The sequence below is a fragment of the Python bivittatus genome, unplaced genomic scaffold (assembly GCF_059951505.1).
Source record: "Python bivittatus isolate LINGU-HERP-01145 unplaced genomic scaffold, Pbiv_v1 ctg000270_np1212, whole genome shotgun sequence".
NCBI lineage: Eukaryota > Metazoa > Chordata > Lepidosauria > Squamata > Pythonidae > Python > Python bivittatus.
The window spans coordinates 2,062,520-2,078,787 of NW_028277050.1; the positions used below are offsets into that span (position 1 = coordinate 2,062,520).

At 39.5% G+C, this 16,268-nt stretch overlaps 1 protein-coding gene across 4 annotated transcripts in view; it reads left to right on the forward strand.

Annotated features, from left to right (window-relative positions):
• The first annotated feature begins 3,820 nt into the window (after positions 1–3,820).
• The window catches only part of ATN1 (atrophin 1), a 53,654-nt gene continuing 41,206 nt past the window's right edge, over positions 3,821–16,268 (forward strand). The window contains exon 1 of one of the 4 annotated variants that reach the window (XM_025165233.2): positions 3,821–3,845. The gene's annotated coding sequence lies outside the window, so the exon portion shown is untranslated. The other 3 variants (XM_088138596.1, XM_025165228.2, XM_088138595.1) reach the window with 3 other exon arrangements.

Consider the following 16,268-nt stretch of genomic DNA (forward strand, 5'->3'; position numbering starts at 1 on the left):
TAAAAACAGTGTGCCCTTGCCTTAAAACACCTCAACAACAGGTCATAATTTTAAAAATCGGTGGCCCCCGGAGACTAAGAAATAGCCTTTTTCTTTTTAGTAATCCCAGAGCTCTCAACTTCTTTAGGTCTCAAGGGACTTGAGAATTTATTTCAATTTTCTCTTGGTGGCTTTGAACTTTATTTTTGGAAATGGCAGGTGGTGTAGCGCAATCATCTTCTGTTGCCTTTCCATTCCTCGGAAGCTCCCCTGACTGCCCATGTGTCCCAATCGGAAAAAGCCCTGGGGGAGATTGTCTCTTGGGATTAACCAAAGTGAGTCAAGCTAGGGAGACTGCAAAGTGCTGGACAGATGATTATACAGGGAAGGAAGGAGAGGACACACCCTGCAGAGATCTGATCTGATAAGTGGAGGAAGACACACTCCAGCATAAGCATTTCCCTGAATTTCTCTTCTTCTTGGAAATGATTTCTAAAGGAAGTTCTGCCATCAGGTTGAATGAGAACTGGTAGAAAAAATGCAGAACTTTCCTGCCCACACTAACTTGAATTTGACCTAATTTTTAAAATAGAAACATTGTTAAATGCGAAAACATTCTGTTATTTTTATCATTCAGTATGCCCCCTTTGATGTGTCTTTAAGCATCTACCAAGCAATCTGCAGAAAGAGAAAAACAAAAGAATCCTCAAAATGTCTTCCCTCCAAGAGATGTCTTGAGCTGAGTGTTGTTGCTTAGGAACAAAGCTGGGCCTGCAGTTTCTTTCAAGATCTCTTTTATCCAGAATAGCTTCCAATTCTGTCACTTTTGTGGAGGTGACTACTCATAAGGAATAGAAAAGGCCAATAGCCAATTTGTCGATTGGATACTAGTAAGTCACATTTGTTATATGTTAGTGAGAAAACTTTTTTTTAAAATGCCTTCGTTGAGTTGAACATATCCTATTCCTAGACTGAATACAGATTTTGGAATCAGTCACTCCAAGGTATACGTAGCTAAGATCCTTAAATATTTTAGCCAGTAGCAGTATATTGGAGAATAGGCAGTCGAGCACAAAGGAACCAAAAACTGGGTCCCAGCACCACAAAAGAGTGGAAAGGAAAGTTGGATCCATCTATAGAGAGGCAATGAAAATGTGCACATACTTGCAAATGAAGGTCAGGAATTGGGGAAAACATTCAATTACATATAAGATCAGAAGTCAGGCTGAGGGACTGCAGGCTGGAAATATGGAATAAACCCTCTAGGTCATGGCCAAGTGGACTCCAAGCCAGTGGGTTGTTTGGATAGGAAAAATATGACAGCAGAGACATGCTGGAGCCTGATAAAATAATACTAGTATGCTATTCCTCCATGTTTTATAACATCAAGAAACAGCACCAGCAAACAAAGAAGACTCTCCAGCTTGGACTTCAATGAGCACTGAAACTAGCTTTGTTGCTTGCTTTACAGGTGATTCAATAATATATGTTGCAAAAAGAATGGTCACAAATACAAATGGGGCTTGAAAAGAATTCAGACCAGTCCTTTGTATTGTTGAGGTTGCATCAGATAAGGCAATTAATTGAAGACTTGCATATATCTGAAGACACACACACACACGTACATTATATCTAGATATCATTTAATATCACAGAAATCTCATCAAAGTTATAGGAAAGCCCAATATAAAATACAATTGGTACTCTTGCAAGTCTAAAAATTCTGGAAGGATGGCTGAGTTTTGAACCTAAGGAGTCTCACTGATGGCATAGAGTTCCTTTTAAATCAATTTCAGCAAGCATCAAGAATAGCATTACACTCCATTAAAATTACATGATATAAATTGTAATTTTCTAGATGGTTTTAGGAGGAGTATAAATAAGTGGATAAATTTTACAGTCTCTAAGTTGGAGTTCTTTGTTGAAAGTGTTTGAAGAGAGTAGGAAAATTACCCCCAAATCTTTCACAATGAATCCCGCTGTCAGTTTCTTGGCTACATTTCCTAATGCATATAAATGGATAGGAATGGGATATAAAAACTAGAAACAGTTCTTCTTGTTAGTTGCTATCCTTGCTATTACAAAACTTTGGAAAATTAAAATTCATATTTTACTGGATCTGTGATATTCAAGTATGGGAAAATGCATTGTCAGAAAAGAATAACACAAAGGGTTATGCTCCAATGAAGGATAAATTTAACCAAATCTAGTCATCATATATTAATAATAATTTTCTTAACGGATTACTCTTGTCTGAACAAATGTTGTTTTGGATTTATTATGGATTATTAAATATGGATGACTGTGTTTTTCTCCCCAAGATTACAAATGTCTTATATATACTTCCAGTGATAATACACGCAATCACACACATCTTTCTATTGTTAATCTCTTGGTGTAAGTGCTGAATTTTAATTTTGTAAATATTTTCTAAAATTCTATTTTATGGTAAAATTTTGAGAGAGCATCACTTGGTATGGGCAGCTTTCTTACCAATTTTTAGACAGCTCTGACCATATTCTAATAATTTCATTAACCTTACTGAGAATAAATGTCACTAGGTTTTCATTAATACCTTCTTTAAAATGACTAATAAACTCTCCAAAAACATTAATAATTTCACCATTACAGTTTGCCTTCTCCCATCCTTCAGTATATATTCATACTAATTCAGCAACAAAACTCTGTGCAGAAGGAGATCAAGATTGCCTCATCAGGTGCTATGTACACAAAGAGTGTTGGAAGCAGGGTTTTCAGAAAATATGTTCTGTAACCAACACTTTAGCATTGCATGTGTAAGTCACTAAAGCTGGACAACATACATAACACTGAAGTGGTCAGCAAATGTTAAATTCAATGTATCCTTGATCTGAGCCAGCATGAGTCTTCTTTGGTGTACAAATGAGTTGCATATTTAGAACACATTTTCTACACATAACAGACATTTCCATTTGAAAGGTTCACTTTGGACTATGAAGTACGTTTGTAATTCAGTTATTGTAATCCACTGAACAAACATCTTGTTGCTTTCAAATCATGCTATCACAGTTGTGTCTGCTTAATCTTCCTCAATCATCCATACTCAAAAATTCTCTTCCCTCCTCTTCACATCTGTAACTCTCCATCACCTATATTCAGAAATGTCAGTGGATACAGAAAATGATCTTCAACAGTGGTTAAGAAAAATGAGGGCTCAGGGAGCTGTTGTGAAAAAAGAAGAGATATTAGCGAAAAGGAAGGGTTTTCTATGTGCATTCATAATGGGTTGACTGAAATGTTTATTTTCCTGCACTTTAAAATAAGTGCAAAGCCTATATTGGTATCAACCACAGTGCGTGGCATTTTCATTGTGTTATAATCCCCAATCCTATTTTGTTTTCCACATCACCAGACCCCAGATTCTCAGAGCCACCTGGCTTTATGCCAGGCACAGGGCCCCAACTTATTCTCTGTACAAATCCTTGAATGTAATCCTGAGAAACTCTCCAGACATTGCTGCCAAATTGTATTGTATAATGTGACAGAACAGAGACATTATTAAATATGTGGGGAGTAATCACACCAATTGTATTTAATTTAACTATGATTAAGTTGAAATTAAATTGAAACCCTACCAACTTTGCCCTTGCCCCACCCAAGTTTTGGCATGTGGCCCCCAACAGCCCTAAGAAACTGCAGACATAAAGATGTCACTGGCTCATTTTTGAACTAATATTGCCCAGTGGGCAATTCTGCTCTGTTTATAAGGTTTCACAAAGGGTAATAACAAGGAGCATTCTGGGAACTGTAGTTCAGAGAACCTTGTATAAAACTCCATTTTATTTCTGTCTCAGTCTTCTCGCTTCAAAATGTGATCCCTTCAACAGGTAAGGAAATGAGGAAGCGTCGTGGCAGAAGGCATGGGACCCTGTGCCTTCCACTAGAGGGCAGAGGCATGTAAGCACAAGGTCTTAAACATGACCTAATGAAAAAGGTGAAAGAGTTAATAAATGGATTGCTTTGTAATTGACAAACCTGAGAATAAGGGGGGTGGGCGGTGGGTGGGCGGTGGGTTTGAATAGTGTCCTAGAGAGGACTGCCAGCCTTTAGGGCCAACAGGCCAAATTTGAACAGTCCAAGCAGTTCCAATGGCTGTCGTTTTGAAAGAAACTAAGCTAAGGTGAGGTAACAAGTCAAAACAATCCATAGGGTTAAAGAGAAATGTTTAATACTGTTGTGGTATAATACTTGGGTATTCTTTGGCAATTTTTAGAACGGTTTTGCAGGCAATTATTTTTGCAACAGGGGTTCTTGTAAGGAGCAAAAGGCAACAACGGGTATAAGAGGGACAATTTCAAACGGTTCAAAATAGGGTTCCTTCCTGTAATACAAATGGATTTTCAGTTGTGCGCACATCTTTCTCTTCTCTCACTGTCCCCGTGGTTAAATAGGTTTTGTAGGCTTTTACAGAAGGCTAAACATGCTGTTAGCTCTGCTTGATCAGAGCAGATAATCAAAAATGAGGTAATCGCATGTACCAGAAAATGCAAGTCCTCCTTGACCTGCTCTTACTCTTACTCTTGAAAACTGTTTTATCTCCTAAAGCTTTTTGTGGAGCCTTTGGAAATGTAAAGGGGAAAGAGGAAGGTTGGGAGTGATTTGAATACTGTGAGAGTAATTATTACTTGCGATGTGATGCTCATCCTACTTTAGTATTTTGTAATTATTTAGGCTTTTGGATTGTCTAAACTCTGCAAAAGCTGTTTGATCACAGTCAACATTGGGACAATATTAATATATGTGCATATATCATGAAAATGTCTCTTTGAAAGCTGTTTCAGCATGTCTTCAAAACTATTGTGTCTCAGTCTGGCACGTGTACAGATAAACTGAAAGCACTCTTATTTGGAATTAGGTCCCTGAGTGGGTCATTTTCTTCAATAACTGCAGATTTATCATGTGGTATGTAAACAGGAAGATCAAATGCATCCTGAAGTCGATAACAGGAATGTGTTTTATTTTTAATGCAGGTGTTCTGGCAGAAGGAATTTTGATCGCAGGAATATTATTATTCAGAGTTTGTCTAAAACAGCATTGATAAATATTTAGATATGGCTTTTAGACACTTCCTGTAACCTGGAGAGTTTTAAATAATTAACATTATTCCTGCATTTTTCTACAACCATTTGCTCCAGATCTAGCAGCATCTAAGTTTGGTCTTAATGTTAATTCCACTTTACACACACTGATTATATGTATATATTTATGCATGCATGTACATGCACGTGCACACACACACAGAAATACACATAAACTAAATGTTCTTTAGCCGTTATTACACAGTTAATGTACAATAAAATAGAGTAAGGAGATGATAGTCCAAACACCTGAGGGACCTCAAGTTTTTCTGTGGATAAAATTAGAGTCACCCCATGTATGCTTTTTTATTGCCTCATGGGATGCAAATGTAACAACTAAAATCAACATTACATTAAGTGTGGGGTTATATTTAAAATTAAATTATTAAATACTATGATAATGACATCAAAAGGTCATTTGCTATGTTCACCTGGGAATACCGCGATTTTCATGGGAAGAAATGGTTATTTAAGGTGTTCTACAAGAAAACTACAGCAATACTAGAGTGAAAAGTGGTAGAAAAGCACAGTTCAACTGAAAGTAAATGTGACAGTGAACTGTCAGAACATTTTAAATACCTAATAGTGCCAAGTAGTGCATGTACACATGATTGTGTTCACACACACACACATACATGTTTTCCATCAATCTGCTTCTCTCTCTTTCTCTCCTTCCTTCCTGAACTCAAATTTGGAAACTTGTGAAGGCAAAAATCCATGTGAGAAAGTGTTTTTTATGCCACCATCTCTCCTGCTTCTCTTTTCTAAATGCCTCAGTCCTGAAACTTTACTTTTCTTTTTTTAGGGAGAGGATATATTAGCCAAGAATATATATTTTGCTCATTAGAGGCTTCTGAAAACTTTGTTTTTTGAACAAATTACCCAGAAGTAAATATACATTTTTAAATCTGAAGAGAAATGCAGTGTTACTGCTAACCACTTCCAGTTCTAAATGGGATTTAAACTAATTCAAAATAAAGAGGTATTCTAATACCATGATTACATCATTCTCAACCCTCAATTCTGCGCCTTCATTCTGCTCTTCTACAGATTTATTTATTTATTTATTTATTTATTTATTTATTTATTTATTTAATAGACTTGTCCCCGCCCATCTCCCCACAGTGGGGGACTCTGGCGGCTTACATGATTAAAAGTTATAAAAGAACCACACTTACAGAGATAAAAAGGCTAAAAAATCCAAGAGGCCGATAGAGGCCACACCAGGCTGCTAAGGGGCTAGCCAACCCCATTTCTGACATCCTCCTTCCCCGCCCCAGGCCAGATGGCAGAGCCAAGTCTTCAAATCCCTCCGAAAGGCCTGGAGTGAGGGGGCCTGTCTCACCCCCAGGGGCAAGATGTTCCAAGGGGCGGGGGCTACAGCAGAGAAGGCCCGCCTTCTGGACCCTGCTAATCGAAGTTCTTTTACTGTGGGGGTCCGGAGCATGCCTTCTCTGTGAGATCGGGTGGGACGGGTTAAAATCGTGGGGGCAAGGCAGTCCTTCAGGTTCCTGGTAGAACACATTCATTTCTAGCATTTTTTCCTCTTCACTGCATTTCTTGTGCCCTTTTTTTGTTTTCAGATTTTCTTTTTTTGTAGAGCAATATTATTTCCTGCCTCCTCCATTTTTTTCTCCTCATTGGAACTGTTTACAACTGAGCTTTTAATATCTCCTTCCTCAGGAATTCCCATCCATCTTGAGCTCCTTGAATTTATTATAACCTGCTTTTCTGAAATCCAAGACAATGTCATCTTTTGGGACCTCAAAAGCGTGCCTTCTCTGTAGCAATGCCTGCCTCTGGGATGAAGTTCTCCCCAAGATCAGATGGCACCCACTCTGCTGTTGTTCAGAAGAGTGGTGAAGACCTGGCTTTTGGTGAGAGAGAGTAACACCCCTCACTTCATTCCATCTGGTCTGTTACGCTTGCCATCTTCTATCTTTTATTGATTTTATTGTAATTTCTTTGATTGTTGTGAGCCAACCAGGGACGTTGGGAGGCATACAAAATTATTATTATTATTATTATTATTATTATTATTATTATTATTATTATTATGGTTGGTTGCACAGCCAGCCAGATGTTTAGACTGGATTTGGCATTTTTATCCACCTATCGAGTCCTCCCCAAGGACCTGGGATAGGCAGATGTGGTTGTTTGATGGTGTTAAAAGTATGATCATAGGATATAAGCTGTTCCAAGTAAAGCTGTCTTTTGCAGTTGACTGATGGTGACTTTGTCAATGCCAATGGTCTTCAAGTGGTGCTCCAGATGTTTTAGGATTGCACCTAAGGCACCTATAACTGTTGGTACTATCTTTGCTTTCTTTTGCCATAGTTGTTCTATTTCTGTTTGCAGGTCTTTTATACTGTATTTTGTGATTTTCTCCAGTTCTTTCTCTTCTCTTCTGCTGTCTCCAGGTATTGCAGTGTCCACTATCCAGACTTTTTTGTCTTTCTTATCAACAATTGTTAAGTCTGGGGTGTTGTGTGACAGGTGCTTGTCTGTTTGAATTCTAAAGTCCCAGAGCACTTTAGCTTCTTCATTTACTATTACTTTGTCTGTTTTGAGATCCCACCAGTTCTTGCTTGCAGGCAAATGGTATTTCTTGCAGTTATCCAAATGCACCATTGCTGCTACTTTGTCATGCCATTGTTTGTAGTCAGTCTGTGAGATCTTCTTGCAGCAACTAACTAGGTGGTCCACTGTTTCTTCAGCTTCTTTGCAGAGATGTCTGTTGCTGTCTTCTCAATTCTGGCTTTATATGAATTTTTTCATAAGGCTTAGTCTTGTGCAGCCAGAATTAGTCCCTCTCTTTCTTCAACTTTCCTGCTCTTAGCCATTGCCAGGTTTTGTTGTTATCTGCTTTGCCTGCTAGTGTTTTTTTGTGTACTGGCCATGTAAAACTTTGCCTTGCCATGTATCTTTCCTGTTTTCATTTGGTCTTTCTTATAGGCCAGTTTGGTCTGTTTGGTATTCAGTAAGCCTTCATGGTATACTAGCTTCAATGCATCTTCTTCACTTTCCTTCAGATATTTTTCCAATGCCCTTTTTTCTTCTTCAACTGTCTGGTGTACTTGCAACATTCCACGCCCACCTATGCTCCTTGGTAAGTAGAGTCTGTCAATGTCACTATGTGGATGAAGGGCATGATTCATTGTTGTTGTCATGATGATGATGATGATGATGAAGAAGAAGATGCATTTGAATACTCTCAGTTTAAGTGTCCCTTAAAATCTAGAACTTGAGCATTACGTGGTCATGTCAGTTTTCCTCAGTGTTTCTGCTATTTCTGCTAATTCAATAATTCTTCCTATTGAGTGATATCAACACTGCTGATCCTCTTATGTATTTCTGTACCCTCTTAAAAAGAAAATTGACAATAAGACAAATCAGGAATTATGTAGAGCTTGTTTCCCAGCAGATAGTAGAGTAATTAAAGTTTCCCCTTACTATTATTGCATGCTTCTATGAAAGATCTACAGTTTGCTTTAGGAAGGCATTATCTACATTTTGTCCTAAGCTAGGAGGGTGATAGTGAGCTCCAACAATATTGCTTTTATTTGTCCTTTCATTTAGTTTAACCCAGATACTCTCTACAAAGTTGCAAAATTCATTTATATGGATTTCTGAGCAGGAATTTATATTTTTAACATACTGTGTAACTCCTCTGTTGTTTCCTTTCCTTTGTACAAATGGTATCCTTCAGTTGCTGTATGCAATCATGGGATGTATATCATCAGATCTCCCTTACTAAATCATACTTGCCTTTCTGTATTTAGAGCTCAAACACATCATGTTTATTTCCCATTCTCTGAGCATTTGTATGGTGACAATGAAGGCCATGAACATAATGACCTAATTATCTTTTTGATTTTTATCTGAGTGATTTAAGGTGCCCAATTTCAGCAACACTCCAACTTTTTATAGTCCCAAGTCCTTATTTCATGGTTTTAATTTTTATTTCTCACCAGATTCAGTTTAAAGCCCTCCTAAACAAGTTTACCATGCTTTGGCCAAACACATTTTTTCTAGTCCCTGTGAGGTACAATTGTTCTCATGCCAGCACTCTATCAAGTTTATAATTCAGGCCATGGTCAGGAACCCAAATTTCTCCAATTGACCCCATTTGCATTGATCTACAGTATTTTCTTTCCATTTTCAGTCCTTTTTGGTAGAGTAGAAGGATGGATGAAATTCACGTGAGCCTTAAGTTTCTGTCTTCTGAGATGTTCAAAGTCTGGTGTTACAATTATTCTTTGTAGTATCATTTGTCCCCACATGTATCAGTGAGAAGGGATAATTTAGAGATTTACCATCATGTCTGCTATTCTGCATTATTTCTTTTTTTTCCCCTTTGAATGCTCAGAGCATTCACTGCTCAGACTCTTGTTAGCTCTCCCTCTTTACTCACTCAGTGACGTCACTCCCTGGAATCAATCTGCCTTCTATTCCTATTCCTATTACAGCAGGACACTGTCACCAATTACCCACAGTGTGCAATGACCAGCTCTCAGGACATATAGTACTTCTTGCAATCAGCAGTTATCCAGGACATAATCTTTTCAGCCCACAAAGCTCATTGCCATTTCCTCAGACTACACAGCTTCTTTAGTTACTCTTCTTTCCTCAGGGAAACTCCTGCTGGCTTTTTCTCTTTACTCACTTTGTCTCCTATATTTCATTTTCTTTTGACCCTTTCTTTAATTAATCTTCCCTCACTCCTTTCCCAAAATGGGTGAATTCTTCAGGATGTTCCAGGATGTTCCTCGAGACGTCTGTACCACGGGAATTGTATTGGCAAATGTGCCATTTGTTGGTCCATTTTGTATGGTTTGAGGTGGTGGTTCATGGTTATGAATGATGATGGGAGGCCTCAGGGATGCACAATTTTAGCTTGTTTTTCAGACTTTGGAGGTGGATTAAGGGTGGTAATAGGAGTGGTTTGCCTTTCTGAAACCCCATGCCCTTACTTTTGGGAAAAACTCACACACACTCAAAGGGAAAATATATGCTGCCTAATCTCAATTACTTTGTTACCAAATTTCATATGGCAGTCTGAGGTTATAAGAAAGATTGCTCATGGGCTGGCTATCTAATGTTGGTTTAGGACTAAAAAAGCAAATGAATCATACTTTCTGTTATATCTGACCAATCAGTTACACACTACTAAAGAGCTCTTGAAGGTGCCTGTTTTGCAGGCTATTCAGCAATCCAAATGAGGACTAGGTCTTGATATACAGTAGGTGCCTTGTCTTTAGAATTCCTTCCCTTTGCTGTCAGAGTTGTTGCAAATCTTATTCATTTATTTATCAATTTTATATGCTGTGTGACTTCTAACAACTCTGGGTGGCATATAATTTGTAATTTTGTAAAATCTTAGTATTAATTGAAAATCTATTTGTTTACCCCAAGTTTTGGCTTAATCTTTGCTACTGTGTTCCATCTCTTTGATTACTTGTTGCTGACTTGTTTTATGGTTTTAATCTGATAACATTTTATTTGGCTTCACTGTTATGTGAAGCCAAAGCCGCTCCCACATTGGGATGCATTTATAATAAAAAATAGATTTTAAATTGTATGAATAAATAAATAAAGTGCAGTTTATAAATTTACTAAATGTTAACATACAGTGGGGCAAAAAAGTATTTAGTCAGCCACCAATTGTGCAAGTTCTCCCACTTAAAAAGATGAGAGAGGCCTGTAATTTTCATCATAGGTATACCTCAACTATGAGAGACAAAATGGGGGAAAAAATCCAGAAAATCACATTGTCTGATTTTTAAAGAATTTATTTGCAAATCATGGTGGAAAATAAGTATTTGGTCACCTACAAACAAGCAAGATGTCTAGCTCTCACAGACCTGTAACTACTTCTTTAAGAGGCTCCTCTGTCCTCCACTCATTACCTGTAGTAATGGCACCCATTTGACCTTGTTATCAGTATAAAAGACACCTGTCCACAACCTCAAACAGTCACACTCCAAACTCCACTATGGCCAAGACCAAAGAGCTGTCGAAGGACACCAGAAACAAAATTGTAGACCTGCACCAGGCTGGGAAGACTGAATCTGCAATAGGCAAGCAGCTTGGTGTGAAGAAATCAACTGTGGGAGCAATAATTAGAAAATGGAAGACATACAAGACCACTGATAATCTCCCTCGATCTGGGGCTCCACGCAAGATCTCACCCTGTGGGGTCAAAATGAACACAAGAACGGTGAGCAAAAATCCCAGAACCACACGGGGGGACCTAGTGAATGACCTGCAGAGAGCTGGGACCAAAGTAACAAAGGCTACCATCAGTAACACACTATGCCGCCAGGGACTCAAATCCTGCAGTGCCAGATGTGTCCCCCTGCTTAAGCCAGTACATGTCTGGGCACGTCTGAAGTTTGCTAGAGAGCATTTGGATGATCCAGAAGAGGATTGGGAGAATGTCATATGGTCAGATGAAACCAAAGTAGAACGTTTTGGTCTAAACTCAACTCGTCGTGTTTGGAGGAGAGAGAATGCTGAGTTGCATCCAAAGAACACCATACCTACTGTGAAGCATGGGGGTGGAAACATCATGCTTTGGGGCTGTTTTTCTGCAAAGGGACCAGGACGACTGATCCGTGTAAAGGAAAGAATGAATGGGGCCATGTATCGTGAGATTTTGAGTGGACACCTCCTTCCATCAGCAAGGGCATTGAAGATGAAACGTGGTTGAGTCTTTCAGCATGACAATGATCCCAAACACATTACCCGGGCAACGAAGGAGTGGCTTCGTAAGAAGCATTTCAAGGTCCTGGAGTGGCCTAGCCAGTCTCCAGATCTCAACCCCATGGAAAACCTTTGGAGGGAGTTGAAAGTCCGTGTTGCCCAGCGACACCCCCAAAACATCACTGCTCTAGAGGAGATCTGCATGGAGGAATGGGCCAAAATACCAGCAACAGTGTGTGAAAACCCTGTGAAGACTTACAGAAAACGTTTGACCTCTGTCATTGCCAACAAAGGATATATAACAAAGTATTGAGATGAACTTTTGATATTGACCAAATACTTATTTTCCACCATGATTTGCAAATAAATTCTTTAAAAATCAGACAATGTGATTTTCTGGATTTTTTCCCCCATTTTGTCTCTCATAGTTGAGGTATACCTATGATGAAACTTACAGGCCTCTCTCATCTTTTTAAGTGGGAGAACCTGTACAATTGGTGGCTGACTAAATACTTTTTTGCCCCACTGTAAAGCATTGTGTATAAAAGTAGTTTCCTTAATTGTTCTATATTTATTGCCAGTCAGTTTAATTGGAGAATCTTATATAATAAAAGAAAAATAATCCATCCTCTCCATAATTCGATAAACATATTTTCCTTATCTCTAGTTATGCTTTTTTCTAAATTAAAAAGACTGAAACTTTTTATCCTTTATTTGTTGGAAGCAGAATATTAATCAAGGAAAACATGAAAAGTCTGAAATGATCTGGGTACAAAGCATAAAGTAAAAGAATTTGCTACTTTCCCATGTACTTTTTATTGGAAACTTGCTGTTACAAGAAATTAGCAACCAATTCGCTCAGGGCACAGCTATATGGACACTGGGTTTAACCTCCTGTAAAGGTGTCTAATTAACAGGTTGCAGGTGTGGAGATGCTCTGCACCTATGACCAGTCAGTCATAGTATTTCTGACACTAGACTAATGCTCTTTTGAAAGAGCACTAAAGCCATGTCCAAAAATAGCTTGGCTGACATGTTGCAGATACAGAAGTGATGTGTGCAATGAAGTGGGGGAAATGATTGATAACAAGCAAGCTCTGTCCTCAACTTGTGCTGCAAAAGAATGGCACTGTTGGCAGCAAGTGGCCATGGCCAGGGCATCTGGAGGTAGTTTCTGGAATAGCTTCTGCCACCACCACTCCAAACTAAAGACAACACATACACAGGCATACACACTAAAAAAGTATGGCTACACAAATCTCCTTGTTGGCAGAAGCAGTCAAAAGCCTATACAGTACCAATAGAAGAGAATATATGCAGCTCAGGGTTGAACTGTGGAGTCCTTGGGGTTCTCTGAGCTTGGTTGTTTTCTTGCAAACGTTTCATTACCCGACTAGGTAACATCTTCAGTGCTAGAATGGAGTGGGGTTTGCTCTCTGTTTACATACCTAACTCTAACCCTAACCCTAACCCTCTGTTGGTGGGGGTGCGGCTTTTTTTTTCTCCTTGGTAGTTCCTTGATTAGGATATTGTTTACTACTTGACTGTTTGTCTGGTGCTAATCTTGGTGTTAATCTCTGCTTATCTGGGTGATGATTGCTGGTGAGGAGATGTTCTGGTCTTTTGTCATCACCCAGATAATTAGAGATTAACACCAAGATTAACACCAGACAAACAATCAAGCAGTAAACAATGCCCTAATCAAGGAACTACCAAGGAGAGAAAAAAACCCTCACCCCCACCAACACTTGCAGGGCAAGCCACTGTATATAAACAGAGAGCAAACCCCACTCCATTCTAGCACTGAAGATGTTACCTAGCCGGGTAACAAAATGTTTGCAAGAAAACAGCCAAGCTCAGAGAACCCCAAGGACTCCACACCTATACGGTAGTGCTCTGATTAGTAACAGAATAGGTTAAACCTGTGTAAATAAGGAACCCAGGCAATATTTGAAAAAAACATATTTGGAAAGCACCATTGGGACACTCTGGAGAAGCCAGGTGTCTTGTCTGTCCTGTACCCCAAACCAAAATGATCATGGATGGTAGAGCCTAGCAACAGGAACATAGAGATAGCCACAGTAGCCTATGGTGGACAGATCCCAGGTTCTGACTGCATGAGTATTGTTGATTAATTGTGCTAGCACATGTCCATGGCAAACATTTTGTCAAGGAGGGAAAATGCTATTTTAACACTGGAACAGGTAAAGATGATTCTAAGCTGCCTCAACTGCAGCAACTTCATGAGGACTACAGTACATCATGTGGATAGGTTGCATGAAAATGGTTGCCAAGGCATGCTCATGCAGGAGCTAAGGGACCTGACAGTGAACCCACAGAAGCAGAGATTTGAAAAGCTATGCCAGAATAATACTAGTGTGACTCCAGTGCTGTAGCGTAATACCGGTAATTCTGTTGCAAACACTGATGGATATGCTGATACAAATATTCAGAGATTTAAGTTCTTAGTCCTGTATAAGGGCTGTCAATCCCATCAATAACAATGGAGTTGGCATCAGGATTTTCAGTACCGTAGAACCAAATTTGCTAACACACATATTTGAACATGGCTTAAATTGCTTGGGCTGAATTGGGAAATTGTCCTTGTAGATTATTAGGTGCTTATTAGCTGAACTAGGTCACTTCCCATTGGCAATGTGATTGTGGAATACAATATATGTCCTCTGGCTGGAGAAGATAATGATTTTACTAGATAATTTATGTGGTGAACATTATCTTTTTACACTGTTTGACTGCTGATAAATTGATTGGTGACAGTGTATATTTGACCAAGTTACATTGGTTACTTTTGAATGACATAAAGAGTACATCCTAGCAGAATGTTCACCTGCATACGTATCTTTGAGTTAAGGATTGTTTTTCATTGTACAGAACCATTTGTCACTGAACTATGTGCTGATTTTGGCGCAAAGTGCATCTCTACTGTCGGTTGTGAATTTGTCATTTCTAAAATGTGCTACTTTAAGACTTTCCTCATTAGCAATTTACAATATCATTGGAATGGTCTGCTGCTCCTGCTCACAAAGCAGTGATAATCTCCTGCTTGTTTGTTTGTTTGTTTAGAAAAGTTAATATGGCTGCCCATCTTAATTGCATAACTCTGGGTAACTAATGGTTGAGAGAGAGAGAGAGAGAGAGAGAGAGAACAACCAATAACCAAATGAAGTGAAAAAATCCAATGCAAAAACACACATAAGTCACCTTATCACAAATTCACAGACATGTGTATAAGGCTACCCAACATCCCAGCCCTATTGTCTGGGGGAAAAGCCAGGTTTTAGCAGCCTTCTGGAAGGCTGAAAGATTTTGGGCCCTCTGAATTTTGGGGGGAGGTTGTTCCATAGGGCAGGCACTATGACAGAGAAGGAACGCCTCCTCAGTCCTGCAAGATGAGACTGTTTAATAGAGGGGACTTAGACTATGCCACTCTATTGAATCTGATGTAATGGGCAGAAGCCCTTGGAGATAGGCAGTCCCATAAGTAAACTGGTCCATGCCATGACTTCAAAGGTGATAATCGGGACTTTGAATTGCACCCAGAAGCATATTGAAGTCAGTGTAGCTTGCACAGCAGTAGCATCACACAGTCAAATGGAGTGCCCAAACCTGCATGTGCTGCTGCATTCTGGACCAGTTGAAACTTCTGAGTGTTCTTCAAGGTCAGCCCCTGCTGCAGTAATCCAGCCAGGAAGTGACTAAGACATGAGTGTCATTGCCACTAGATAGACCAGACCAGGAAATCAATTCCACAGGAAGGCTAAAACTACTTTCATTGAGATTGGCTATAATATCAGAATCTTGCAAGTTTGATTGTGCTGTATCTCCTCCTCTTTCTTTTGGTTCAGTAAATTAGGGAGGTGTCTGCCTGAGCCGCTTCCAAAAGTTATCTCATTGTGGATTTAAAAAATACTTCAGCCCCTTTTGCCTAGGTAACTGAGCCCGCATATCTCCATCAAGGTCAGCTTCCTTACTCTACAATGAATGACGGCGAGCAGAGTGTCCCAGTCCAGGAACAGGCACAACTGGAAGACAAGAAAAATCTGTGCAAAGGCCCCTCTAGCCATGGCAGCCACCTGCTGTTTGAGTAGGAGCTATGAGTCTAGGAGGTGACATAGATAGTGCACCAACTTTGGGGGAGTGCAGACCCATCAAGAGTTGAAGATGAAAAATCACCCAGGGTCCCCCAAAACCCAGAGCCACTCAGTCTTGCCAGGCCCAAGTCATAACCTGTTCTCCCCATCCAGGCCCTCACAGCCTTCAGGTATCAGGTAAGAACTTTGACAGTATCGCTTGTATGGCCAGGGAGGGAAATATATAGCTGAGCGTCATCAGCATATTGATAGTAGTTTACTGTGTGCTGGCGGATGACTTCGCCCTGTGGTCTCATGTAGATGTTAAATAGGAGTGAAGAGAGAGTCGAGTCCTGAGGCACCCTGCATAACAGAG